Below are 27,671 nucleotides of genomic sequence, written 5' to 3' on the forward strand. Positions count from 1 at the left end.
ACTAGTCTGTGTTAGCAGGGGACAAGGGTTTGCGGTGTAATCACATGCAGTTTCTCTCCAAGAGTGTCTGTACTCACGGCTTGTAGAGTAGGCTGAAAACGGAGAGAGTTATGTTGTATGAAATCCTGTATTCATTGTAGTGCCCCGCTCTGTATATGCTATCCGGCCAAGATCTCGGCTAGCCCGTCACGCCAGGCACCGGTGGTGTAGAGTAGAGGGTATCCGTGTTGTACCTCACTTATGGCTCCGTTCAGCAGCAGTCTCTCGGCACTCTGCGTCCCTGCTCCTGGGTAAACCCCTCACGGGACCTCCAGCCTCTCTCTGGTATCAGATTGACGTCATCCCTTGCCGGGTCCAGCAATTAAGCACTGCAATAGCTTGTAGTTGAAAAAATTCAATTTCACACAAGTCCCCTGCTCTGCGTGCTCCCTGGTAATACAATCCAGTATACAGTTAGGTCCGGATAAAATTGGACACTGACACAATTTTCATAATTTTGGCTCTGTATGCCACCACAATGGATTTGAAATGAAACAACCATGATGCAATAAAAGTGCAGATTTTCAGCTTTAATTCAAGGGGTTGAACAAAAATATTGTATGAAACATTTAGGAATTGCAACTATTTTCATACACTGTCTCCTTTTTTCAGGGGCTCAAATTTAATTGGACAAATTAACACAATCATAAATAAAATGTTCATTTTTAATATTTTGTCAAGAATCCTTTGCAGGCAATGACTTCTTGAAGTCTGAAACCCATGGACATCACCAAACGCTGGGTTTCCTCCTTTGTGATGCTTTGCCAGGCCTTTATTGCAGCTGTCTTCAGTTGTTGTTTATTCGTGGGTCTTTCTGCCTTAAGTTTTGTCTTCAGCAAGTGAAATGCATGCTTGATCGGGTTGAGATCAGGTGATTGACTCGGCCATTGCAGAATATTCCACTTCTTTGCCTTAAAAAACTCCTGGGTTGCTTTCGCAGTATGTTTTGGGTCATTGTCCATCTGTAAAATAAGGCGCTGGCCAATCAACTTCGCTGAATTTGGCTGAATCTGAGCAAACAATATATCCCTATACACTTCAGAATTCATCCGGCTGCTTCTGTCTTCTGTCACATCATCAATAAATTTTAGTGACCCAGTGCTATTGTAAGCCATGCATGCCCATGCCATCACACTGTCTCCACCATGTTTTACAGATGATGTGGTATGCTTCGGATCATAAGCCGTTCAATCCTTCTCCATACTTTTTTCTTCCCATCATTCTGGTACAGGTTGATCTTAGTTTCATCTGTCGAAAGAATACTGTTCCAGAACTGGGCTGGCTTTTTTAGATATTGTTTGGCAAAGTCTAATCTGGCCTTTCTATTCTTGAGGCTTATGAATGGTTTGCACCTTGTGGTGAACCCTCTGTATTTTCTCTCGTGAAGTCTTCTCTTTATGGTAGACTTGGATAATGATATGCCTACCTCCTGGAGAGTGTTCTTCACTTGGATGGATGTTGTGAAGGAGTTTTTCTTTACCATGGAAAGGATCCTACGATCATCCACCACTGTTGTTTACCGTGGATGTCCTGGCCTTTTTGTGTTGCAGAGCTCACCAGTGTGTTCTTTTTTTCTCAGAATGTACCAAACTGTTGATTTGGCCACTCCTAATGTTCCTGCTATCTCTCTGATGGATTTTCTTTTTTTTTGCAGCCTAAGGTTGGCCTGTTTCGCTTGCATTGAGAGCTCCTTTGACCGCATGTTGTGGGTTCACAGCAACAGCTTCCAAAAGTGAATGCCACACCTGGAATCAACTCCAGACATTTTACCTGCTTAATTGATAATTAAATAACGAAGGAATAGCCCACACCTGTCCATGAAACAGCTTTTGAGTCAATTGTCCAATCACTTTTGGTCCCTTGAAAAAGAGGGGGCTACATATTAAAGAGATGTAATTCCTAAACCCTTTCTCCAATTTGGATGTGAATACCCTCAAATTAAAGCTAATAGGCTGCACTTTAAGCCCATATTCATTATTTAACTGTAACTTGAATTTATTTTGGTACACAGCCGAAATAACAAAACTTGTATCAGTGTCCAATTATTTCCGGACCTAACTGTATGAAACACCCAAATAGGGGGGGAAAAATGTGTTTCATATACTAAATATGGTTTCAAAGTGGCTTCAATTTTTTCATAATATACAGTTGCAGCCACCAGTATTAGAACACTTACCTGGGAAATTCTGGGAGATTCTGGGGCAGTCTCACAGTAAATGCCTCAACATTGTCTGAACATTGCCTCAACATTTCTGTGAGATTCATAATGGCCCATTGGATTAACACAGCGGGGGCTCCTGCAGTGTCAAAATGAATGGGACTGCAGGGACCCCTGCTGTGTTAATCCGATGGGCCATTAAGAATCTCACAGAAATGTTGAGGCATTGTTCAGACAATGTTGCGGCATTTACTGTGAGACTGCCCCAGAACTCTCCCAGGCAAGAGTTCTAATACACATGGCTGCACCTGTATGTTTGAAAACCTGTCCAGGCCTGGGGCTTTAGAGTTTTTGAAGGAATTTATAGCTTCCGATATCTCTTTGGCTGTTATCTTGGTGCCCAGCTGATTTGTTGTCTGACTGTCTAGCTTGGGGTGTCACATGTATCTAGATATTGGTCTATGCTTCTCTTTTGTCCCGGATCTATTTGCTTAGTACCATTTAAATTATATAGACTGCTATAATATTTTCTGAATTCCCTATTAATTTCAGTCGGATTAAAGGCTATTTTATCCTGGTCCATATTTAGGCTGAATATATTTAAGCTGGACATTTTGTTCCTTAGTTTCGCTGCTAGATATTTGTCAGCTTTATTTCCTTTCTCGTAATAGAGTTGGTTTGTCCATCTCATTGATTTCTCTGTGTCCTCTAGCATTATATTTTTAATTTCCCTCCCATCTTTGTCTATTTTATCCCTTATGTCAGTTGTCGGTCCCTTTTTCATTTTTTGTCATATTGTCGTTCAATTTCACTAACCTCTTGTTCTCCTCTTTTTTTTCTGTACAATGCTATACCAATGATTTTACACCTCATAGTTGCCTTATGGGCGACCAATAGGATAGGTTTGTTGACCTGTCCATTTCACATGTCATTTTGTAGAAAGTAATCTCATATAGCTTCACCTATAGCATCCCTGGATTCAGCAATCCCTAGTTGTAAATCATTTAGTCTCCATCTCCCCTTTGGAGCTCCTTGTTTTATGTCTTTTAATGTTAACACAACTGGGGCATGGTCTGACCAAGTGATATTGTCCATCTCAGCACTAAGTATACTGTCTGCCAAGTTAGATTAGAATATAGGGCTCTATGCAGTAAGCGCCGAAAAAGTCCTCTCGCCAAGTGTTCCTTATCGGCATGATTCTGCCGATTTTCCCTCGCCGTATGCAATAAGTGCCGAATCCCTAACGAATCAAGCCGAAAACATTTGTTCCCACTCTGCCGATGATTTGCCGATCACACACAGGTGCATGGCGGGGTGGTGTTAGGTTCGCCAATGAAACTTCTTGCTGAATCTGCCGAAGCAAGCATGTTTTTGATTGAGCAGCCCATTTAAAGGCAGCGTGTATTTTTATTCATTCTCTGTGTTGTTGGAAGAGAGAGACAGAGAGACACACAGAGCTTGGCGATTTACATATTTCATATTGACTGAGATAGTTGTTGTGTATTGTGAGAGGTTTGTCCTGTGTTGTTTTGTTAACATCTTTGTCTTGTTTTCACTTTGTAAGTGTTCAGTGTGATAGTGTTTACATTTCTTTTCTGTTCTTTGTGAGTGCTATAGATATGGCCAAAAGGCATGGGAAGAGTGATGCTGGTGTGAGTGGTACTGGTAGTCATGTGAGTATGCATCTGAGTGAATGTAGGATTCAGGGGAGTGCTGTTCCTGTGAGTGCGAGTGGTGTTGCTGGGAGTGCGAGTGGTGTTCCTGTGAGTGCGAGTGCTGGTGGGGCCCTGTTGCTGGTGCTGCTGGGGTATCTGGTGGTGGTGCTGCTGGGGTGTCTGGTGGTGGGGTGGTTGGTGGTGGCCGCTTTTGGAGTCTCTTCCATTGGAAGAAGGAGAGTCCAGACAGCAGCAGTAAAGTTCTGGGGCTGCACGTGTTCAGAGGAAACGTTTGGAGCGGCCACGTAATCCTCGTTTCAATGAAGAGGAAAACAGAGTTCTTGTCACAGGGATTTTGGAGCACTCTGACTCTCTGTATGGGCATTTACTAGGTAAGTCTATCTTTGCATTGATTGTTCAAAGACATGTTATCCTAGCTCATGTGAGATGTCTTAATATCAAACTCTTATTCTCTAAAATCTATCAATTAAAGTTAATTGTTACACACATAATCCTTCATGCTTTATAACGACCATAACAATCAATCTAAAAAGTTTGCCAAAGTTCATACAATATTCATGCAAGCTTCCTTAGATTTGTATGTTTCCACGTAAATGCTCATGTACTACACATATTCAACCTAAACCAGCAGGTATCTCTTGGAACAGGTAGCAGTTTAGGAAACTGCTCGTTTTTCTAATAATAATTAACGTCATATATTTTGTATGTATTTCAAGGGTGGACAAGTTCAGCATCAAAAAAAGAAATGTGGGATCAAATAACATTGGCTGTGTCTGTGTGTGGGAATCATGTCAGGGACTGGGCGAATTGTCAGAAGAGATACGATGATATCAGGGCAAACTTAAAGAAAAAAATCCAAGCACAAGGGATGCATGCTTCTGCTACTGGAGGTGGGCCGCCAGCACAAGCTCTAATCTTAACTCCATTGGAGTAGCAGATGCGGGAAAAATTTCTTCCTGTCGTCGTGGAGGGTTTGGCAGGTGACAGAGATATCGGAATTTGTTTGGCTCAATTTCTACCAGGTGGCAAATGTTACTGTACTACGCGTGCCGTATGTTACAGTTCTTATCTACATTTCCGCTGAAACGTATAGTATAGTTTTTCCTACATATATATATATCTGTATATATGTCTCTCTCTCTGTCTATCTATCTATCGATATATATATATATATATATATATATATATATATAGTTGTCCTAAAAAAAACAAAAATAATTATATATATATCTATGTGTGTTTGGAAACATGTATTGGCTCAGCTATTGTGGATGACATCATTATGAGTAAACATACACAACTTGACTTGCATGAAGGGATTATGTGTAATGATCTTCCAAATAACACACACTGCAACCTTCTACCTTACAAAGCATTCAACATGTTTGCCCTATAGTTGAAAGCTGAATGTATGTGTGAATCTTTGTACAAACAATGGGTTAACATGCATAACCACAAAGCACACCCGCACTCATTTTTTGTCACAGTAATGTATAACTTCGTTATACTGTGTCTGTGCACACAAATGCATAATTCCCTATTTCATGTATGTGTCGATACATATATACATATAATATATATATATATATGATAATCTATGTTACACCTATAAACAGGCCATTACTGCCTAATCAAGTCTTGCATGGAATATTGTGCATTCAAAGGCGAACATAAATAATTTGCACAAACAAATTTCGTTGTTTTATGAAAGCTCTTTTTTCGCTTCATGTAGTATAATGTGAGCATAAATAGGAACATGTACCATATGGTATTTAATTGTGTTCATATGTAGCTCACTTCATATTTTTATTTCGCTCATGTACCGGTGTGTGAAACCATCTGCAATTAATATGTAATCACAGCATAGAGGTGAACAGAGGGGGTGGGGTCGGGCATAGAGCCAGATCACAGGGTCATGGTAGGGTCAAGTCTTGTGGGACGGCTTACAGGTGGGAGAACCAAATAAAAGGTCAGGGTGGTGTCACATCTTGGGGGAGGGACAACAGTTGTTAGAAGCTGACAAGGTGAACAGAAGTTCATCACATTCATTTGAAATGGTAATAAATCTGAATACTTTCACCCACCAGTCCACTATATATTAAAACGTACGTTAGTCATTCGTTCACTCATATATTCTTTTAACGTTATAGATACGCCACCTTATCACACCAGTACCATCTGTGAGCGACACACTGCATGTGTTGCTGAGTTTCAGCCACATTGAGCGCTACACCTGCTTCTCTTAAATGTTCGGACAGATCTCTAAACACATTCATACACATTTCCACAATTAGGTGCTGAATTCTAAGCACAATAAACTTTGTTTCATGGTAGTCATGTACATTATTATAGTTAGCTTACTACACAACATATGCAGTGTATGTACAACAGAACACTTAATTTTACAACGCATTCCTGCATGAACATTGTATGTTGTATGGTGTTTAAAATAAATGTACCGATTAGGTTCACATGTACATTTATGTTAAGATGGATAATATACAGATTGGCCTAACCATATCATTGTCATTTCGTTATGTGATGCTGATATTTAGCCATAACTACTCCCACTACAGATACTTCATGTTAATTATGTACACATGACAATAAAATTCTGATGTTATTCTTCTATATAGGTGCTCCTGCAGCTCCTGTGTCACCTGACACTGAACATGTCTCATCACCTGTCTCATCAATGTCATCATCAAGAATGGAAGGAGAGTGTATGAGGTGCAGCACATATAATGTGTACATTTGAAGAATTTCATTTGCCATGCAAAATAAATGCCTTTCACGTGGAATGAACTTCACATCAGTTTTTGTCACAGAAGATGTAGTGTTTCCTGACAACATGTATTGTGTGTGTTTTAAAGTATCAGCTAGGAGTTGTGATGCTACAACAAACTGTAATTCATTCCTCTTTCACACTGAGTCGAAACATCATTGTTACTTCAAGCATCATCTTTTAATTGGACACAAATAAAAAATTATGGAAACATGTTATGTGTTACACTATGAGAACGCGTGTGGGAGAGAAGGGGACAAGAACCCTATGTGATGCACTCAACCCTACTGAAAGAAAATAATAAACTTTTATTAATATAATCAAATATGCAAACATAAAAATGTATTAAAACCTAAATTGATGTACTATATAATTCTGATGTGAAATCACACTAAATGACCCAGTGGTGTAATGAATGGTGTGATACACAATGGAATAGATATGCTGTTATATCTCACAATGCTTAGATGATAGTAACTCAAAAGATAGATACTAAATATGATCCTATCAGGAATGAATGTAGAGAGTAGTCTATCTTAGCAAGTGTTTGCAATGCACAGAACGCTGGGAGCATTGGTGAAATGACACTGTGTTGCAATGCTACAATTATACACCTAGCATTGCTACATTCACAGATAGACCAAATGCAGTCCCAGACAAAAGGAGACACCTGTGGTGGTGAGACCGGGGGGAGCGTTGCTAAAAGGTAGGTGCAGGTGAGTCTATCCTGGTGGCCAAACTGTTACAACAGGGCATAGGATGACCCCAAGCTAATAGCATGCACTCACGATTGAAGTGTGTGGCAACCGCTTCCTGTGAAATAATCACATCCCTAAGTGCATACGTGATGTGCCCTTAACCAGTGTGGATACAAGACCTGATAGTCCCTATCACTGGCTAGTGAGCATATCTATTCCATTGTGTATCACACCATTCATTACACCACTGGGTCATTTAGTGTGATTTCACATCAGAATTATATAGTACATCAATTTAGGTTTTAATACATTTTTATGTTTGCATATTTGATTATATTAATAAAAGTTTATTATTTTCTTTCAGTAGGGTTGAGTGCATCACATAGGGTTCTTTTCCCCTTCTCTCCCACACGCATATATTTTACCCTGATAGCACCTCCCTAGTAAGTCTATTTTGAGCTGAGCAGGATTTTCCCTTTCCTACCCCCCTTCCCTCTCCCCTCTTCCCCACTGACTACACTATGAGAACAACTATCATTATAGTGAAAACAAAGTGAAAGTTCCATGGCAGTTCATAATGTCTTTCTTTAGTTGTAGAACCAGATGTTGCCGCTAAAGGATAAATTCACTCAAGTGACCATGAAGCTGTTGACACTCCTGGATTAACCCAGGATTCAAGTCCTCCTGCTCGTGACACCTACTCAGCTATTGCAGCTTCTGAAGAACGAATCTTGGGTGAAGAAAATCGTCGCCATTCCGAAATGATGTCAGTGCTTGAAAGGATGATGTCACTGCATGAAAGGATGCATGAAAGGTCAATATCAGAAATGGCACAAATTAAAAATGTCATCATCCAAGTTCCTAAAGAAATCCAAAATGTAAACAGGACATTACAAGCACTAGTTCTGAATGTAAGTCAAGCAAATCAGTTTCGGAGTACAGCAAGAGAACAACAATTCCACTTTACCCCATCAGAGGATGGATCTTTACATGCTGCTACTTTTTCTCCTGAGTCATCAGTTCTTCATTCCCCAGTTCTGGATGATACCGGTACAGTAGGTGCAAGTTTTGTGCAGGTCCCTGTCAACATCCAACCGCTTACATCTGTTCAAAATATGGAAGCGACACCTACAAATGAGACACGCAAAAGAAAGTTTGGGCAACAATTACTAATAACCAGCTTTTGGAAAAAGATTAAAACACAAAAACAAGAAAGTGCTCCACCATCACTCTTGCAATGTTTATCAACTGTTTCACAACTGCCACAGCCCACACCCAGTGCCACTGAACTGCCACAGCCCACACTCAGTGCCCCTGATTTGCAACAGCCCACACTTAGTGCCACTGAAGTGCCACTGACAACACCCAGTGCCACAGAACTGCCACTGCCCACACCCAGTGCCCCTGAAGTGCAACAGCCCACACTTAGTGCCACTGAAGTGCTACTGCCCACACCCAGTGCCACAGAACTGCCACAGGCCAGTACAAGTGGTACAGTTAAGGCCAGAGTACTTGGCAGAGGGAAAAGGCAAACACAACAGCCAACAAGCAGGCCTGTGACTCGCTCTCAAAAGGATAAACAAAAATAAATTATCACATTCACTAAATTTTGTGGTGTCCTGGTGTTGTTTACTGCAGACTATTTCATGCATAGTGTATGTATGATCATGTACAGATGCTTGATAACATTCAAGTATGTCCTTGTACACATGAATGTTTAAAAATGCTCACTGACAGAATGAAGGCATATTTTATAACATATGAATATCTATTAATCATCAGTTGATTCGTGGTACAACATTATTACACACTTGGCATGTTAATGGAAGATGACATTCACTTAGCTCTTGTTCAAGATGAGATGTGTGTGGGTTATTACAGTATGGTAATGTAGATAGTCATTTCATGCTAATATTATTGACATAAAACTTTAAGTAAGTACCCATATAACAGCATACATTTTAATGTTATGTTTTCTGGTGTCTTAACTCTGTAAGACATTACTTACCTTAATCTTCTTTCATAGTTCATAATGTTGGCATGTGATCATGTATGATTTTTGGTTACAATAACATTTCTGTAAACCTGTATGAATATATCTGTAGTCTCTCTGTATCTCTATCTATTTATGTATACACACACACACACACACACACACATACACACACACACACACACACACACACACACACTGTGTGTGTGTGTGTGTGTGTGTGTGTGTGTGTGTGTGTGTGTGTGCGTATATATATATATTAACTGATAAATATATATATATATATATATATATATATATATATATATATATATATATATATATATGCCACTGTTGTCAGCAAACAGGCCTTGTGTTAATGAGATATTAATGTTAGGACACTTGCTACAATTATGGTATCAGTATGAGTGAGCCCCGAATTCACTCAGCTGTATTTAACTTAGAATATGATTACAACAAGGCCTGCTTACACACATCAATGCCTTTAGTTTAGCACTCCATATATAATTTATATATAATCAGAATGAACAGTACATGCCTTCATGGCTGCAAAGAGGCCTTGTTTGCTGTTAAATACAACTTATACACAGCTGACTCAATTAGGCCCTCAAAGATACTCACCCAGTAATGTTAAAAACTGTAATGAACTGTTAAGATAATTACAACAAGGCCTTCAATGTAGCAACATGTATGTATATATATATAGTGTGTTGCTACATTGAAGGCCTTGTTGTAATTATCTTAACAGTTCATTACAGTTTTTAACATTACTGGGTGAGTATCTTTGAGGGCCTAATTGAGTCAGCTGTGTATAAGTTGTATTTAACAGCAAACAAGGCCTCTTTGCAGCCATGAAGGCATGTACTGTTCTTTCTGATTATATATAAATTATATATGGAGTGCTAAACTAAAGGCATTGATGTGTGTAAGCAGGCCTTGCTGTAATCATATATATATGTATATCTATATATATATACTGTAAATATTACTGTATGTTCATTTGCATGTCTTATATATACACACACACACACATATATATACATACTATATATATACACAAACACAATATATAGTTAAATATATAATGATATATATAAATATACAGTGGTTGACAAATCACCAAAAAATCTACTCGCCACACAAAAAAATCTACTCGCCACCTACTGTAGTACCAAACGTGTGCTGCTTAGGCCAATATTTACTCGCCCGGGGGTTAAATCCACTCGCCCGGGGCGAGCAAATGTATAGGTTTGTCGAACACTGTAAATATATATCAACATATATATTTATCTAATTATATATATATTTATTTATATATATATCTATATCTATGTATATATCAAGAGAGACAAACAGAGAGAGTCAAAGAGAGAGAGAGAAACAGAGAGAGAAAGAGAGACAAACAGAGAGACAAAAAGAGAGAAAAACAGAGAGACAAAGAGAGAGAGAGATAGAGAGAGAGAGATAGATAGATAGAGAGAGAGAGAGAGAGAGAGAGAGAGAGAAAGAGAGAGAGAGAGAGAGAGAGAAAGATAGAGAGCGAGAGAAAGAGAGAGAGAAAGAGACAAAGAGAGAGATGTGTGTATGGTTAATTTTAGCTAAGTGTAAGCAGAAATATTTTCATCATAGCACTGTAGCTGATTTCAAACACATTGTTATTTTAATTAAAATAGTAAACTTGTTTTGAACATTTTGATTGCCTAAGCCGAAAGTAAAGTTTCGATTCCTGTGAAAAGAGGGTATCTTAGACAAAGAATTTCAGCCAATTATTGTAACAAATTTCTTGTGGGAGAAAACCTAGGCGTATAACTTTTAGGTTGTATTATAACCTTGGAACAAACCGCGAAGATAACATGTAACTATTCACACATTCAGCAGACATCCGTATGCGTTCAACTTAGTCACTGTACACTTGAAGAGAGAAGAAATGGCAGAAGCTTCCACATTGCACAGCCATCCACGTAAATCATACAAATTTATGATTTATGAAGCAATCGAGTCAACGCGAGAGAAAAGGGCAACCGTGGGGCAAATCTATGACTTGATCCAAAATAAATATCCATACTACCAAGAACCTGACAAACAACGAAATTTTAAAACTTCGATACGATTCACTTTATCCGCAAATGAATGTTTTGAGCGTGTCCATGATCGGCAAGATCAACGATATGGATGCTGGCATGTTGTGCCATCATTTAAACTTACCATGGAACACGGAACATATCTTCTGTTAAATAGCATATTTTTGCCTAATACCAGTTACATTGAAGCCGCACAGAGTGTCGCGTCTGCTGTTATACCTGTACCCTCCATTCATCAAGACCAGATGCAAGATGGACATAACTAATATGATATGTATCCAAACTTATATGGCCAATACCAATATGGATGTGAAAACAACCAACAACTGTACGTACCTCCGGACGTCTTTTTTGAAGAAGCCACTGCAGATCCATATGACGGCCTCATGGAGATGTGTGTGATTCAGGATTCAACGGTTGCCTCAACCATGGATGATACTGTTGTTCCTTCCTGGAGCGAGTTGTTGCAGCCAAATCAGTTTTGACTTCTACAAGAATGGTAAATACAAATTTCGTTATGCCTTTACTCAAATTATATATGTGTACATTAATAATATACACCATTTGTTAGCCAAATGAGTGGATACAACTTAACATTGCAGACAGCCTTACATGTAGCGTGCACAAAGACATTATTTCCTATAACAATATACTACATGACGAACCATTACTACACATTTGTGACGGAGTCCTAAATCATAGATTATTATCGCTTTTAAAGTATCATTTCAACATGTTACACTAACTGTAACATACACACACCTCATTGTTTAGTATTCAACATATAAAAACAAAGTGTCGCCCACATATAACGTGGGAACGTGGTCATGTCCCAAGGCGTCCTTAAAAAGGTTACCGATGCAAGCCCAACCCCCAACCGACGTGCGCGCGTGAAACAGTATTGGCTGTGCCCGTAGCTTATTGTTACGGTCAGTACAGTGTGTCATGCGCGCGCGTCGGTGGGGCGGTAAGTGCACAGCGCTGGAGGCCAATGTTCATTCAGTGGGAGGGGTGTTTGCGTGCATTTCACGGTGCCTTCACATGACGTGACACGTATTTTGTTCGCTTATTGGCTGATCGTCTGTTTTGGCCGTGGGCTCACGTCCGTTGAAAAAGTTTAGATATGTACGTGTGTAGAAGTGAATTTGTTTCGCTTCCATATCATAACTTTCAGCCATGATATGCATACTGCTAGCAGCACCATGGAGGGACATGTATTCAACGCACAGCGTACACATCGTTTTGCTCATGCGCTAAGACTTAGTCCACACATTCATGACGTGTGCGCGCAACAGACGTTATGCGCGCACATTATTATGTATACAGGCACCGGAACAAACATATCAGTAGTAATGCCAGCAACGCCATTCGAAAAATTAGATAGTTCTGTATCTTTAGTTTTATCCTTGCAGTTTAAACATATACGTAACTTATGCGTGAATATCCACAATCATATAGAGATGTGTTAAGCGTTGTCATACTGAAACATAGATAGATGTTGCATCTTTGAACATCATGTGTTTGCTGTATTTCACAGATGTTGAGGATGAACACATGGGACCAATGTATGATTTCAGATGGGCCAATCGTTATATTAGATAATTGTGACGACTAGCGAACAACTATTATAATAAATATGTAACAATGCTTTCAATGATTGGTGCGCAGATTAACAATCACTACATAATGTTATCCTATTGTGCAAATATTTACTATGCACTTAATTATCATAATGATGTTGCTAAGCACTGAAGTTAGATCTTATATTGATCTTTTTTACTTTTCTACTGACATTATATGTATTGCCATGTGATATATGCAACCAACATTATCACTCAGCAAACACATTAATCTACTATATATTATAATCTCATGTGTGACTTGTCAAAGAATGTAAATGCTACATAACAACTTGAGGACATTGTATCTGAACGTACACAATAACAATAGTGAGGTGATAGAAACTTTTTAGTCCTGTGAATGTTATATTATCACCTAAGTTGTAGTGGTAACCTAACATGCATGAGCTAATTAATGTTAGGTACAGATCATTAAACCATGAACATTTGTGTGTACATTTGTAGACGGACGTTCACAGAGGTACTCAATTGGGAGACGTTTATAAGGTGAAATTATAATAAGGCTTTATTGTGCATTTTCCTTTTTATCAGGAAAACATCCAAACAATGGGGGGGGGGGGGGAACAAAGCTTCTATTCACTTGGGAGTATTTCTAGTGAAAACACTATTCAATTAATTCACATCTCCCTTAGTCAAGCATTTCTCCAAGTCCCCAAACACATAGCATGAAATAAGCAGATATAGAAAGTCTTGTAAATAAAAGTCTTATCTGTTCCTTGTGGTTTGGAGGGAAAATCTTCTCAGTTCCTGGTTCAGCTTCAGGTGTAGTAGTTTTCCCTGTGTCTTGAAATCAGCTCTGCTGTTCAGAGCTCAAGACTGGTCAGCTCCAGAGATCGGGGTTTCTTTTGGTCAGTCTCTCCTGGGACTCAAGAACCTCTGCTCTGTCTCTCCAAAGGTCAGCTCTCAGTCAGAGCTAAGGAGGAGTCACTTCCTGTCTCAAAGGCAGGCTTTTTGTAAACAATATAATCAGGCAGGTGGTGTTTAGTAATTAACTACCACACTGCTAGATTAAAGGCACATTACTGAACAGGGATAAGTCCCCGGTTACATACCTCCCCTGTTTGTGGGAAGCTCGGGCTTACCACGGCCAAAGCCCATCCTTCCACTCTCATTCTAGATAAATCTGTGACTTGAATGAGAGTGGATGGAGGAAGAGAACCCTCTGTCCCGCGGGGATTGGAGCCCTTTCTCCAGTTTATTTTTGTCTCCTCCTGGAGATGCTTGAGATCAGCACTCCTCAATCGCTCGAGGAGGACTTTTTCCACATAAAGTCTTTTTATCGCGTGCGCGGTCTTTAGATTTCTGTTGCGTCGGGCACTCCTCTTTTTGTAGACAAAGTGTATGGCTGAAGAAGCTGAACTGGCGACTCTGTGGTGTGGAGAAGTTGCAGAAAGACCACTTCAAGAGCAGAAAACTCTAAGGGCTAGTCCTAACTGCTCTACAACTGTTGCCATACACTTTGTCTACAAAAAGAGGAGTGCCAGATGCAACCGAAATCTCAAGACCGTGCACACGATTAAAAGACTTTACGTGGAAAAAGTCCTCCTCGAGCGACTGAGGAGTGCAGATCTCAAGCACTTCGTAATTTTGTTTTGAAGTTGCGTGGAGTCCCCAACTCTCACTGTACCCTTGTCCTCACGGGCATTAGTTACTGTGGGATACTGGTGCTTGGGCAGAGCCAATACCTTTTCCGTAATGGAGGAATCTGTATCAGAGTCTCCTTCATATTCTGGAGCTCTGTAATTTTTGTCGTCAAGGTTGCCGCTGCGTCTGTTTTCTTCATGGGGTACTGACTCAAGGGAATGGAACATTCTCTCTGTCTCTCCAGCTCTTGCTCCAGTTTCTGAGCCTTCTCACGCTCCCTCTCAAACAGAGTCACCTGGTATTGAAGCTCCGCTTCCAAAGATGCTCTGAAGACATGCAGTATGGCCTTTAGCTCCTCATACTGCTCTGTGGGGACGTACTGGGTATTCAGACATTTCTGCAGCACTTGAATTTCTTTAGCAGCCTGCAGCTTTACTTCCTGCAGCATTTGCTGCTTCTCCTCAGCATACTGGAGGTGTGTATGCAGACGTTGCAGTTGGTTCTGCAGACGGTGCTCTGATTCAAACTTTTACTTGACTTCTTCTGTCAACTGAAAATTTTCTTCTTTCAGTTTTAAGTTTTCTTTGTTTAATCTTGAATTTTCTCATTTTTCAGTCTCTGTATTCTTCAGGGCTTCTTTGCAGTCCTCCTTCCATTTACGCACATCTGCTTTGAGAATGACACTCTCCTGGCGTGAGACTTCCTTCTCTAGGTTGAGGGTCTGAAGCTCCTTCTGAGAGACTTTGAGATCTGTATCAAGATTACCAATAGTTTCTTTAGCAATGTCCAGCTCCTCAGTGAGACTGTTTAGTTCCTTTCTGGAAACTTCCAGGTCTGTGCGGCAGCTGTTGGTCTCATGATGTGAGGCATCAAGTGCTCTGCGGAGTGTCTGAACCTCTTTCTGAGATACGTCCACTTCTATCCGGACACTGTTGACCTCCTGTTGTGAGGCATTCAGCTCTATACGAAGAGTGTGAACCTCTTGCTGGAAGACTGTCATCTGCTTCAGTGCCTCCTCATAATCCGCTTTAGCGTAGCCACCATTTTATCAGATTGGCTCTGCTTTTCGTCCATGGTGGAAATAGTAGCCTTTGCAGTATCTATCTCAGTCTTGAGATCGTCCAATTCGGTCTTGGCCGCAGAGTAAATTGCGAGCACGGTCTTCTGTAGCTCAGCATTATTTTTTCTCTCTCTTCCTAATTCTTCACAGAGCAGATCACAGTCATGCCTGGCAATTTTCAGGGCATCTTCAGGGCTGGTCAAGGGATCGTCACTCACTGGTACCGGCTCCGCTTCCCTGGGATGACTGGTTGAGGGTTCCTCACTGTTGGCACCGGACAGACACTTCTTTGTGGTACACGACTTCTGCCTTGGGCCCTCTGGATATTCGGTTACCCGCGGGACGAATTCTCCATTTTCTCTAGGCTGCAGGGCAACTCGGTCCCCCTTTTCCTCCACAGGATCTGCGGATGTGTCTGTTCGTTCCACGGTAAGTGAAGAACCGCTTTTCTTTTTCTTTTTCCGCTTTTTTGTTTTGGATGACACCGTCCCTTCAGGGATATTGGGGTCTCCATCTTCATTTGAAATTTAGCAGCGTCACTGGATCCACCCGGCTTTTCTTGCAACTGTAATAGCTGACGGAAATATTCGGTGATCCACTGCTCCCGCTCTGTCTCCTGCTGATCATATTCGTCATCAAAGGGAGCGGTCTTTTCTGTTCGTGCCGAGTTCAGGCACCCCCACCATTCTTGGGGGGGTTTGTGGGTGTGACTCGGTTCGGGTTCCCCGTAAGAGATATCTTCCTCCTTATTGGACTGGAAGGGCCACTCTTCCATGGGGTAGGGCTCATTACAGGAATGCTGCATCTTGTCCTCCATTTTTAGGCTATCAGGTGTAATTTTCTTCCTGACCTCAGGAGGCGCTATTGCAGCTGTTGCCACTGTATTTGCTAGAACTCCCAATTGTGGTAGTCCTACAGATGGGCATATTTTGCTTGTAGAGGTCGTAGCTCTCACAGGCATCTCTGTAGACTTTTCTTTCTTGGATAAATTTTTTTTTTTCAATATCAGCAGTACTGTGCATGCATTTTCTCTTATCAGGTATACAAGATGTGCAGTTGTTAGGTAAAAAAAGTCTATTTGATTTACACCATTTACTTGCTAGGTGTAATCTCTCATTAGGTATGCTGAATGTGTAGTTGCTAGGTAAAAACTTCTGTTTGCTTTACACCCTTTACTTGCTAGGTGCAATCTCTCCGCTTCAGCAACAGAATTTGGTTTTCTGCTTGAGTTCAGTAATTTTCAGTCTCATCTTTGGGTTTTATGGCATTCACACTTCCCACTTTGGGTGTCTGTTTTGCTCCCAAGAAATATATAGGCAGACTTTTTTACTTGCAAAAAAAAAAAACATTCTTTGCAGTGGACTATTTTGTATTGTATTGTATTGTATGTCTTTATTTATATAGCGCTATTAGTGTACATAGCGCTTCACAGTAGTAATACATGTGGTAATCAAATAAATAACAGATAATATAAATAACAGATCATGGGAATAAGTGCTTTAGACATAAAAGTAACATTTCGGAAGAGGAGTCCCTGCCCAAAGGAGCTTACAGTCTAATTGGTAGGTAGGTAGAACGTACAGACACAGTAGGAGGGAGTTCTGGTAAGTGCGTCTGCAGGGGGCCAAGCTTTATGTATCGTGTTCAGAATATCCACAGTGCTATTCATATGCTTCTTTAAGCAAGTGTGTCTTAAGGTGGGTCTTAAAGGTGGATAGAGAGGGTGCTAGTCGGGTACTGAGGGGAAGGGCATTCCAGAGGTGTGGGGCAGTCAGTGAAAAAGGTTTAAGGCGGGAGAGGGCTTTAGATATAAAGGGGGTAGAAAGAAGACATTATTTCTATTTCTATTTCTTTCATTTCCGGCAGGGTGACTCAACATTCAGCAATTGGCTTTGAAAAACCTTTTACACAGTTCAGAAATCCCTTTTTCCCCTATAGGGCAATTTTACACTCAGAATTTGTTTGCTAAAAATTCCCCTGCTTCAGCACAGTCTTGTATCAATTTTCACACTTTTCTGCATATACTCCATTCACAGCTGGTTACCCTATGCGGTGTGGCAACCTTTATTTGCAAAATCAGTACCACTCGTGGGTCACCATCTGTATTCACTGCTTCAGCGAAATTATTGAAAACAACAAACAACTATCCCTATCCCTGACTCACTTCTTGAACCCTGACTATGGCTGGAAGGCAAACCCCCTATTTCAATGACCATATTACACTTTGTGATAGGCAAATAAGGATTAGCTGTTTCAGCAGTCTCTCTCCTCTTGGAATTGGGGCAAAGAGTCCATCTGTGGTTTTGTAAATTTCAGTGCAGTTTAAGTTTCAGTGGTGTGTGTCCCTTTAACTCTGATCTCTGCTGCATGAGGTTTTTTTTTTCTATGTTGCTCAGACTGTTTGAAGGCAAAAAGCATAACAAAAAAAATTTCACATAAAAAGCTCCGGTCCTTTTTAACTACAAAGACACCTCTCATCTCACTTTGGACACCATATGTAGACGGACGTTCACAGAGGTACACAATTGGAGACTTTTATAAGGTGAAATTATAATAAGGCTTTATTGTGCCTTTTCCTTTTCATCAGGAAATCATCCAAACACAGGGGGGGGGACAAAGCTTCTATTCACTTGGGAGTATCTCTAGTGAAAATACCATGCAATTAATTCACAACTCCCTAAGTCAAGCATGTCTCGCAGCCCCAAAACATATAGCATGAAATAAGCAGATATAAGCAGTCTCTTAATAATGAAAGTCTTATCTGTTAGCTGCTTTAGAGTAAGCTTCTCTGCTCTCCTGGAACTGCACCCGTGCTTGCACAGAAAATCAGCATCCAGGTTTAGAAGTCTTATTTGGTGTCTTGCAATCAGCTATGCTGTGCAGAGCTTAAGACCGGTCAGCTCCAGAGATCTGTGTTTTCTTGGTCAGTCTCTCCTGGGAGACTCAAGAACACTGCTCTGTCTCCAAAGTTCAACTCTCAGTCAGAGCTAAGGAGTCACTTCCTTTCTCAACAGACAGGCTTTTGTAAGCAACCAAATCAGGCAGGTGGTGTTTATTAATTGACTACCAGCAGTTAACCACCACACTGCTAGATTAAAAGCACATTACTTGAACAGGGATTACTCCCCTGTTACAACGTCAAATATGATCTTAAATACATAATAGTCTACACATCATTGTGACACACATGTCACACTCCAAAAGAGAAATTGTATGTAACCATACTGCACTAGCTATTGGCTATCGACATAGTAGGTTTATTGTGTATGCATAACCAAAAAGAGCATGTACAGAAAATATAGATTTAGTACACATTATTTCCTCACGTACACACAACACCTTTTAGTGGTAAGAAGTATAATACAACCTGTTGATGAATGACATACCGGTGCCACATGCAATTGTCCACACAGCAGAGAAGAGAAAGGTGTGAGAATAATATTCATCTGTTTCCTAAGTGAATGGTATTTGGACATATGTATTTATCATTACATTGATTTAATACATCTATATAGTACTATGAACATATATGTATTTGCTTACATGAAAAATATGTGTTTATGACATTCCGACGTGTCTCCACACCACTGTCTGTTTGCTCAGTGTCAGCTGGTAAATTTACGGGATGCCACTCCTCCAAGCCCTGACGTATGTCGCTTTCTAAATTACTGCGGAGTGCCAGATTGTGCAAAATGCAACATGCAATTATAATATCTGACACTTTAGCAGGCTTATATTGAAGTGCACCACCAGTTCTATCTAAACACCTAAATCATGTCTTCAGAAGCCCAAATGTTCTCTCTATGACGGATCGTGTAGATATATGTGCCATGTTATACCTCTCCTCTTCTTCACATTGAGGGTTTGCCACTGGGGTCAACAGCCACGGCCTAATTCTGTATCCTGAGTCACCTATAATACATTGTGCACAAATATGATACAATTTGTGTTAACATTATTACATTCAACAGTTCATATAAAAACTAGAGTTGTTTGTTAACACATCATAATATGTACTCACCCACCAGCCAACCAGGTCCAAAATAGCCTCCTTCGAAAGCATGGAAGACTGATGAGTTTCTCAGGATAGAGGAATCGTGACTGGAACCAGGGAATTTGGCTACCACATGCATAATCTTCATCGTGGCATCGCATACCACCTGTACATTCAGTGAATGGTAGTGCTTACTATTGCGGTAAGCATGCTCACTCTGACTAGGCGGGATCAAATCAACATGGGTGCAATCTATTGCACCCATCACACATGGTATCCCGGATATGGTATAAAAGCCATTCCTGACATCCCGCCACTCTGTATGCTCTGTAGGAAAATGAATATAATTCCTTGCGCGTCTATTCAGTGCACATAGAAACTGGGTAAAGGCCCGCGTGAATGTAGATTGCGAGACCCCGCCCACTATGCCCACAGTTGTCTGGAATGACGCGGAAGCAAGAAAATGTAATGAGCACAGCATTTTAACAAGCCCAGGGACTGCACGACTCTGGCTGTCACAAAATCTAAATCTCCCCATATCTCTTCATAAAGAGCTAAGATTGCTGCTGAACTCAAACGATAGCGACTTATAATCTCCTCCTCACTCATCCCATCTAACATGGTTCTCTCCCTGAACAAACGAGGACGAGGCACAACTTCTCTCCTCTCTCTTCTCCTCTCATTTCCTTGCCCTCTCCCTCTCCCTCGCCCTCTCCCTCTCTGCGTCCCTGTCCCTGTCCCTGTCTCTGTCCCTTCCTTGGCCTGTGACATCGTGACCCTCAGCTAGCCTCTCCTCCAATAGAATCTTCCTCCATCTCATAAACATTCGCATCATTTTCAGGTCTGTAGCTGTCAATGCGCAGGTAATTAGCCTCCTTTAAATACCTATGTGATGATGTCAGGTGACTTGATGAAGTTCAAGGTGTTACATTAACATATCCAAGTAGTTAACTCCAAACGGGTATCCAGTACGAATTAAAAGGATTATTTATGTGTGTTCACCAGGCAATCATGATATTTGACAATGATGTAACGTTAAGCTTTGTACAACCATTTATTCGCAAGTATTTATGGAATGTGTAATGCATGTACCACTTCTGAACGTAACATTCAGTCATCTCATTAGGATACAACCATGACATTGACGTTGAAAAACTATGTTGCTACGTGTCTAATTTGGCATGTTATTGTCACATGTTCACATGAACTAATTGTCATGTGCATATGCATAATTTATTGCCATCAGGATACTTGCTATTGATTATGTTTCAATCGTGTAAAAATGAGTAACTATTATAGATCTGTGTATAACTTAGCATTAAGTGATTATAATGCATCGTGTACAATGTAAACATGCAATTGTGGACGTCATCAAAAGAGGGAGGTCACAAAGTACATGTAAACATGAAAACAAACAGCTACATTGACATTTGATCATGTGTTACACATTCAAAGCAATCTCTAATGGATACCAACATTACTATACGCTGGATCTGTTAGATGTGTGAAATGTGTTACATCATATAATAATTTGAAGCACACTTAAGTAACATGTTTCATATTATGTGACCTGTTCCTTTAAGAGTTTACTATAGGGGTTTCCCTTGACACATCATAACATTAAGACTAATGTGACACGCAAATCATCATAACATATAAAAGTACAATGTTCTGCCAATAATAAACGTAAGCGGTGACACGATGAAGTGAATGACATCGACACTGTAATGCCAAGCACATTTGTATTATGAGCAATAGAACGTAAACAGTCCTAGAAGTTATAAGACCCCGCTCCATTGACTCCATTGATGTAGAGATGAGCTATTTTTTCTAAGTGCCGTCCCGGCAACCTTGCCGATCCTTCTCCCCTCCAACTTGCCAACTTTAGTTGGCGGGACAAATTGCATAAGATATCTCCATTTTTGAGTGCCGAGCAGCACCGATAAGCTGATTGGGGCTACTAGAATACAGCCGATTTCAAAAAGTGCCGATAAGTGGGTTATCGGCAGCCGCATGCCGTTAAATTTTTATCGGGATGAAATATGCCGATTTTGACCACTTATCGGCGCTTACTGAATCTCAAATCCAATTTTGGCGGGAAATGCCGATAAAAGCCCTATCGGCGCTTACTGCATGAGGCCCATAGTCTTTTCTTGTATACTGGTTGTGTGCGGCCGTATAGAGGGAGTAGTTCCTAGATGTAGGATTCATCATCCTCCATGTAGCTATCAAGGAATTCTCAACTAGAATTTTTTTCAGAACCCGAGCTCTTTTTGACCTTGTGTTATGGTCTTTGTTAGAAGGTTTTGCCTTATCTTTTGTATCGTCAAGGGTGGTGTTTAAATCTCCCCCAATTATTAGCCGTCCTTTCTTATAATGCTTAATATCCACTGGCAATATACCGAAAGAGAAAGAACTCAGTTGAAGTAGCACTCAATTATCAATGATGATTAGTGTATTGATTAAAAATAATCTTTATTATTCAATTTAAATGTTAAAATAAATGGTGTACAAAGAAAAAAGAAAAAATAATAATCTTGACATGAATATGCCAGATATCTGGGACTGTGCCTGTAGTAGTGGATCGCTACATAAGGTTAGACCCCTATTCTCGGTCTAAGAGTAGCAGTGTCTAGTTGCTTAAGTTGGTAAAAGTAAGTAATAACACTCCCCCTTGGCCAAGGTGAGGAGTATAGTGATGTGGAACTACAGATGATAAATCTCGTCAGCTGCTTGTATGATATAGTTTAACATAGCAATTTGTGCTGTAGTGATATGGTATGTTGTAGTTTAACGCCACGTTGCTATGCAGATGGAGGAGCAATAGAGTGCAGCCTTGCTGCTTGTCCTCAGTATATAGATGTATATCTAAAGTTTAGCCATATATACAGCCCCTTGCTCTGAGCCCACATTGCTATGCAGATGGAGGAGCAATAGAGTGCAGCCTTGCTGCTTGTCCTCAGTATATAGATGTATAGCTAAAGTTTAGCCATTTATACAGCCCCTTGCTCTGAGCCCCCTGTGGTCGCAGTTACCATCAGGGGCAGTTAGATAGCAGTGAAATGTTATCAGGGCAGTAGGAATTGCGGATGTAGGATACTACCTGTGTATCAGCTGTTTGGCTCTGTTTGGACAAAGTTGCACACAGGTGTGTTCCGCTCCTAGTCACTACAATAGGTGTTGCACTGGAGTGTTAGGTTAGCTGTATTGTCTATAATGATGGCGTTTGTGGACGGACGTTCACAGAGGTACGCAATTAGGAGGCTTTATAACGTGAAATTATAATAGGCTTTATTGTGCCTGTTCCTTTTCATCAGGAAAATTATCCAAACACAGGGGGGGGAACAAAGCTTCCATTCACTTGGGAGTAATTCTAGTGAAAACACTATGCAACCAATTCACATCTCCCTAGTCAAGCATTTCTCCCCAGCCCCAAACATAGCATGAAAATAAGCAGATACAGTATAAGCAGTCTCTTAATAATGAAAGTCTTATCTGTTTATCATGTGTGTGTGTGTGTGTGTGTGTGTGTGTGTGTGTGTGTGTATGTATGTATGAGTGCCTGCGTGTGTGTGGTTTTTTTTACTTACCTGCAGCCCGTGGCAGCCCGTGGCAGCCCGTGGCAGCCCGTGGAGGGAGGGGGGGGAAGAGTAGCGGGTCCCTCCGCTCAAGCCACGCCCCCCCTCCCTGTCAATCCTCCCTGTCAATCCTCCCAGTCAATCCTCCCACTCCCGCTCCGGCCCCTCACGTCATGGCCGCGCCCCCTCACGTCATGGCCGCGCCCCCCCGACCCATTTGGCCACGCCCCCCCGACCCATTTGGCCACGCCCCCCCGCTCCGTGAAAAGCATCCTGTAGACCACAGATCGCGGTACAGCGAGTTGCACGCGCCGCCGGCAAGCAAGCCAGCCGTGCGGACGCGTGCAAGGGGACCTTAGCCTAAGGTAAAGCTGACAGTGCTACAATTTAAAAAGCCTAGCTGACGATCGTTTCGCGTCTGCAGCTTTATCAAGACTCCTGGGCCCAAGCAGCTGACAAGATTTATCATCTGTAGTTCCACATCACTATACTCCTCACCTTGGCCAAGGGGGAGTGTAATTACTTACTTTTACCAACTTAAGCAACTAGCCACTGCTACTCTTAGACCTGGCACAGTCCCAGATATCTGACATATTCATGTCAAGATTATTATTTTTTCTTTTTTCTTTGTACACCTGTCAGGGTCGCCTAGACCTCCTGCCTAGCCATAGCTTCCTTGTCCACTGGGTGTGCTGCTGCCTTCTGTTGGCTCTGGGTTCCTCTGTCTGTCAGTCTTCTTGTTGCTCCTGTCTCTGTCCTTTATAGATTGCTTCCTGTCTGTTGTTTTTGTCTTTGCTTGAAGTCAGACTCCTTCAGTATTTCTCATGTTTGATTCCTGATCCGTTCCAGTACCTGTACCTGTATTTGAGTCTGTTCACAGTAAAAGCCCTTGCTAGTAATCTGGCTTGTCCCTGTTTGTTCCTGCTCCCCGGTCTCAGTCCCTGCTCCCTGTTCTCAGTCCCTGTCCTGCCCCGCCTGTCCTGTTCCAGTCTCCTCGTTGCAGACATCTGCTTGTCACCTGACTTCGCTACCTGCCGCCTGCCTCGGACCCCTGCTTGTTACCTGACTTCACTACCTGCCGCCTGCCTCGGACCCCTGCTTGTGACCCCTACTACGCACGTGCTGTTCCGGCCACCGAAATCCTACCCACCACAGGAGTCTCCCGTGACAGAAAGCAAAGGCCACTTCTGGATCTCGCTGGAACAGATTCTTCTTCTGCCTGCACCCTTTCCTGCCTGCTGCAGCAGACCACATCCGCATGGTTGAAGATAAGTACTTTCGTTTCTTTTTTGGAAATCCAAGTTGGGATCTAGTAGAAAAAAACGAATGGCGCACAGCCAGGGAGCCAGGTGTGGAGTAAAAAAACTTTTCTTTTAATGCAGCATGGTGAGAGACAAATTCACCCCCTTGGGGGACACAGACAGGGACCTCCTACGCGTTTCAGACCAACAGGTCCTTTATCCTTTATCCTGTGCGCCATTCGTTTTTTTCTACTGGATGTCTCTGGATTCTGGATCCTTTCTGGCTTGCACGCCGGCAGAAAAAACCTGGAGATGACGTGAGTGGGGTTTATTGGCTTAGACTTCTATAGTTGGGTTTGACTGCCAAATTGTCAACATTATACCTACATTTCTTTATTCTGCCTACCCACTCCCATTGGTATCTCCAGGGGTTATTAATATTTATGCCTTTGGATGGAGTTGCTGCGGGTTTGAGCACCCCAACTTCTTCACAAGTTGGGATCTTGAAAGGTTTTTTTTTGCTGCTAAGTGTTCTGCAAGAAGTATTGCGTTCATAACGAAAAAACATTTTTGCTGAGATTAGAACTATTGCTGCAGAGACTATTGCAGTTTTCTTTGATATTTTTATTTTTGTGCAGTGCCTGGATTAACCCTTGCAGTACCTGTTGCCAGCTTTTTAGACTCTGACTTTTCATTTCCTGGACAAGGCTTGTCTCTGCATCCCTGGTTGGACCACTGCTGTTTACAGGGTTCCCATTTCAAAAGACAAGAGTGCTTCCATTATTTTGTTACTGCATGCAGGAAAAATCACAGCAATCTGTAGTTCTTCCTATGATTGGTTCTAAGGTTTCAGGTTTACCTGCAAGTTCCCCTAAAGTTTGTTTCTCTGCAACATATGATATCCCTACGCCTGATATCAAAAGTTTCAGATTTGACTGCAGGGTTCTCTGTCTGATATTCCTATGTCCGATGTCAAAAGTTTCAGATCTAACTACAAGTTTTCTCTGTATTAGTTTCCTGCTATCTGTGATATTTATATGCCTGATATCTAAAGTTTCAGATTCAACTGCAGGTTTTCTTTGTCTATATGATATCCCTACGCCTGATTCCTAAAGATTCAGATGTAACTGCAGGTTCTCTCTGTCTGTATGATATCCCTACGCCTGATTTCTAAAGTTTCAGATATAACTACAGGTTTCTCTGTCTATGTTTTTTCCTTGCATTTATAAATCTCTGTGACTGATGCTAAAGTCTCAAAAGGTCAGCTTTCCTATCTTGTGTCTCTCTGTGTCTAATATTCCTGTTGTTCAGTCTAATGCTTCTGTTTTAAAAACACATTTCCTCTTTACTGGTTTCTTGGGAAGTGTGGTTTCCCCATGTCTGAAATGAATGCTCCCACGCAAACAGTCTTGAGCAGTAAATGTGAACACAGTACCACTGATTCTTCAGAACTTCTCAAAGCAAGGAAGAAGAAGAAGAAAAAGAAGGGAGGCATTACTGTGGAAGTTGCAGAAGGAATTAAGAATGAAAATTTAACCTCAGAGTCTGCATTTGATGAAAGAGATATGCTGCCGCTTAAGGCAACTCACAGACGTATCCCAAGAATAGTGGAAGAGAAGAAAAATGCCCCTACTCAGATGCTTCAAGCTGCACAGAAAGCGATTGATTGTCTTTATGGACGTTTAGATAAGGAACAAGAAACAGAGCTGTCTATCCTCAGCAATTGCTAAGTGTGTTCTCCAGGAAAAAGAAAAGCACCAGTTGGAGAGTGACCTGGATGTCATGTCAGGTGAGCTGGAGAAGGCATATGCTGATGCTGCTGAAAATCGGCACCTCGCTTCTAAAAGTAACGAATTCCTGGAAAGTTCTATGAAGGAAATTGACAGGCTAAATACAGAGCTTAAAGTCTCCCAGGAGGACATTTGTTACTTCAAAAAAGAGATGGAAGTCGATCGGGAGGAGAGATGCTACTTGAAAACAGAGATACGTTCAATGAGGGACGCCTCCAAAGAGTTAAATAGTAGGTTTGAAACTATAAACCAAATGAGTAAGAACTTCTCTGTCCAAGCCAGTGAAGGAGATAAAAGACTCCATGAATCAGAAGAGGAGAACAGACTATTGATAGAAGAAAAGTCAAGGATGCAATTAGCGCTGGAAAAAGCAGAGGGTGACTGGGAAAGAGAAAAATATCAGTTGGAGAATGACAGGTTGATCTTGTCAAGTAAGCTGGAGAAGGCCTACGCTGATTCTGCCCAGTACCAGACTTTCATGGCTCAACTTGACGCAGCACTGGAAGCATCTCAGAAAGAGGTTCACAGGCTTACTACAGAGCTGGAAGCCTCTAAGGAGAAGAGTTGCCACTTCAACACAGAACTATGTTCATTGAGGGAAATCTTCAAAGGTTTAAATATCAGTTTTGAAACTGTTACCCAAGAGTACAAGAATCTCTATGTCCAAGTCAGTGAAGGAGATAAGAAACTCCATAAATTAGGAGAGGAGAAGAAACAGTTGGCCCAGGAAAAGTTAGATGTGCAGACAGCACTGCAGAATGCAGAGAGAGTGCTGCAAGAAGAACGTGTCTCCCTGGAGCGGCGCACACAAGCAGAAAATATGCTGCAGAGTCAGTTGTGAGAACTGCGTACACATCTGCAGAACACCAAGGAGAAATATGGAAATCCTAGAATTGCTCCAAGGAATTACTGATGCTTCAAATCGTATGCAGATAATACTACAAAAAGTCCAGAAAAAATATACTGCATAATAAATAAAAAAGCAAACTTCCGTTCAGAGTCCCATTGATGAATGAATATTGTATAGATATATAGTCACCCCACTTGAACCGTGTACCGTAGCGTCACACGGGTAGGGGCTAAGATGTGGTAAGGAGGACCGTGAAGCAACAATACCGCCGTGTCCCCTGAGAAGGAACCATAAACAGCTAAGTATGCCGCCACCCTCCGCCACTGCCCTCATACACCCGGCGCCACACAGGGTCAAGGTAACCTCACAGCGGAGGTGAGATAGGCGGATAGAATAAGGAGCGAAATCACTCACATTCTTGACACGACGGGTCTCTGATCCGCGCTTAGTGTTCGGCGTTCAACATCCAGCAATGACGTCAGGCACCTCTGAACCGGAAGTGAA

This window comes from Ascaphus truei, chromosome 1 (genome assembly GCF_040206685.1).
Source record: "Ascaphus truei isolate aAscTru1 chromosome 1, aAscTru1.hap1, whole genome shotgun sequence".
Taxonomy (NCBI): domain Eukaryota; kingdom Metazoa; phylum Chordata; class Amphibia; order Anura; family Ascaphidae; genus Ascaphus; species Ascaphus truei.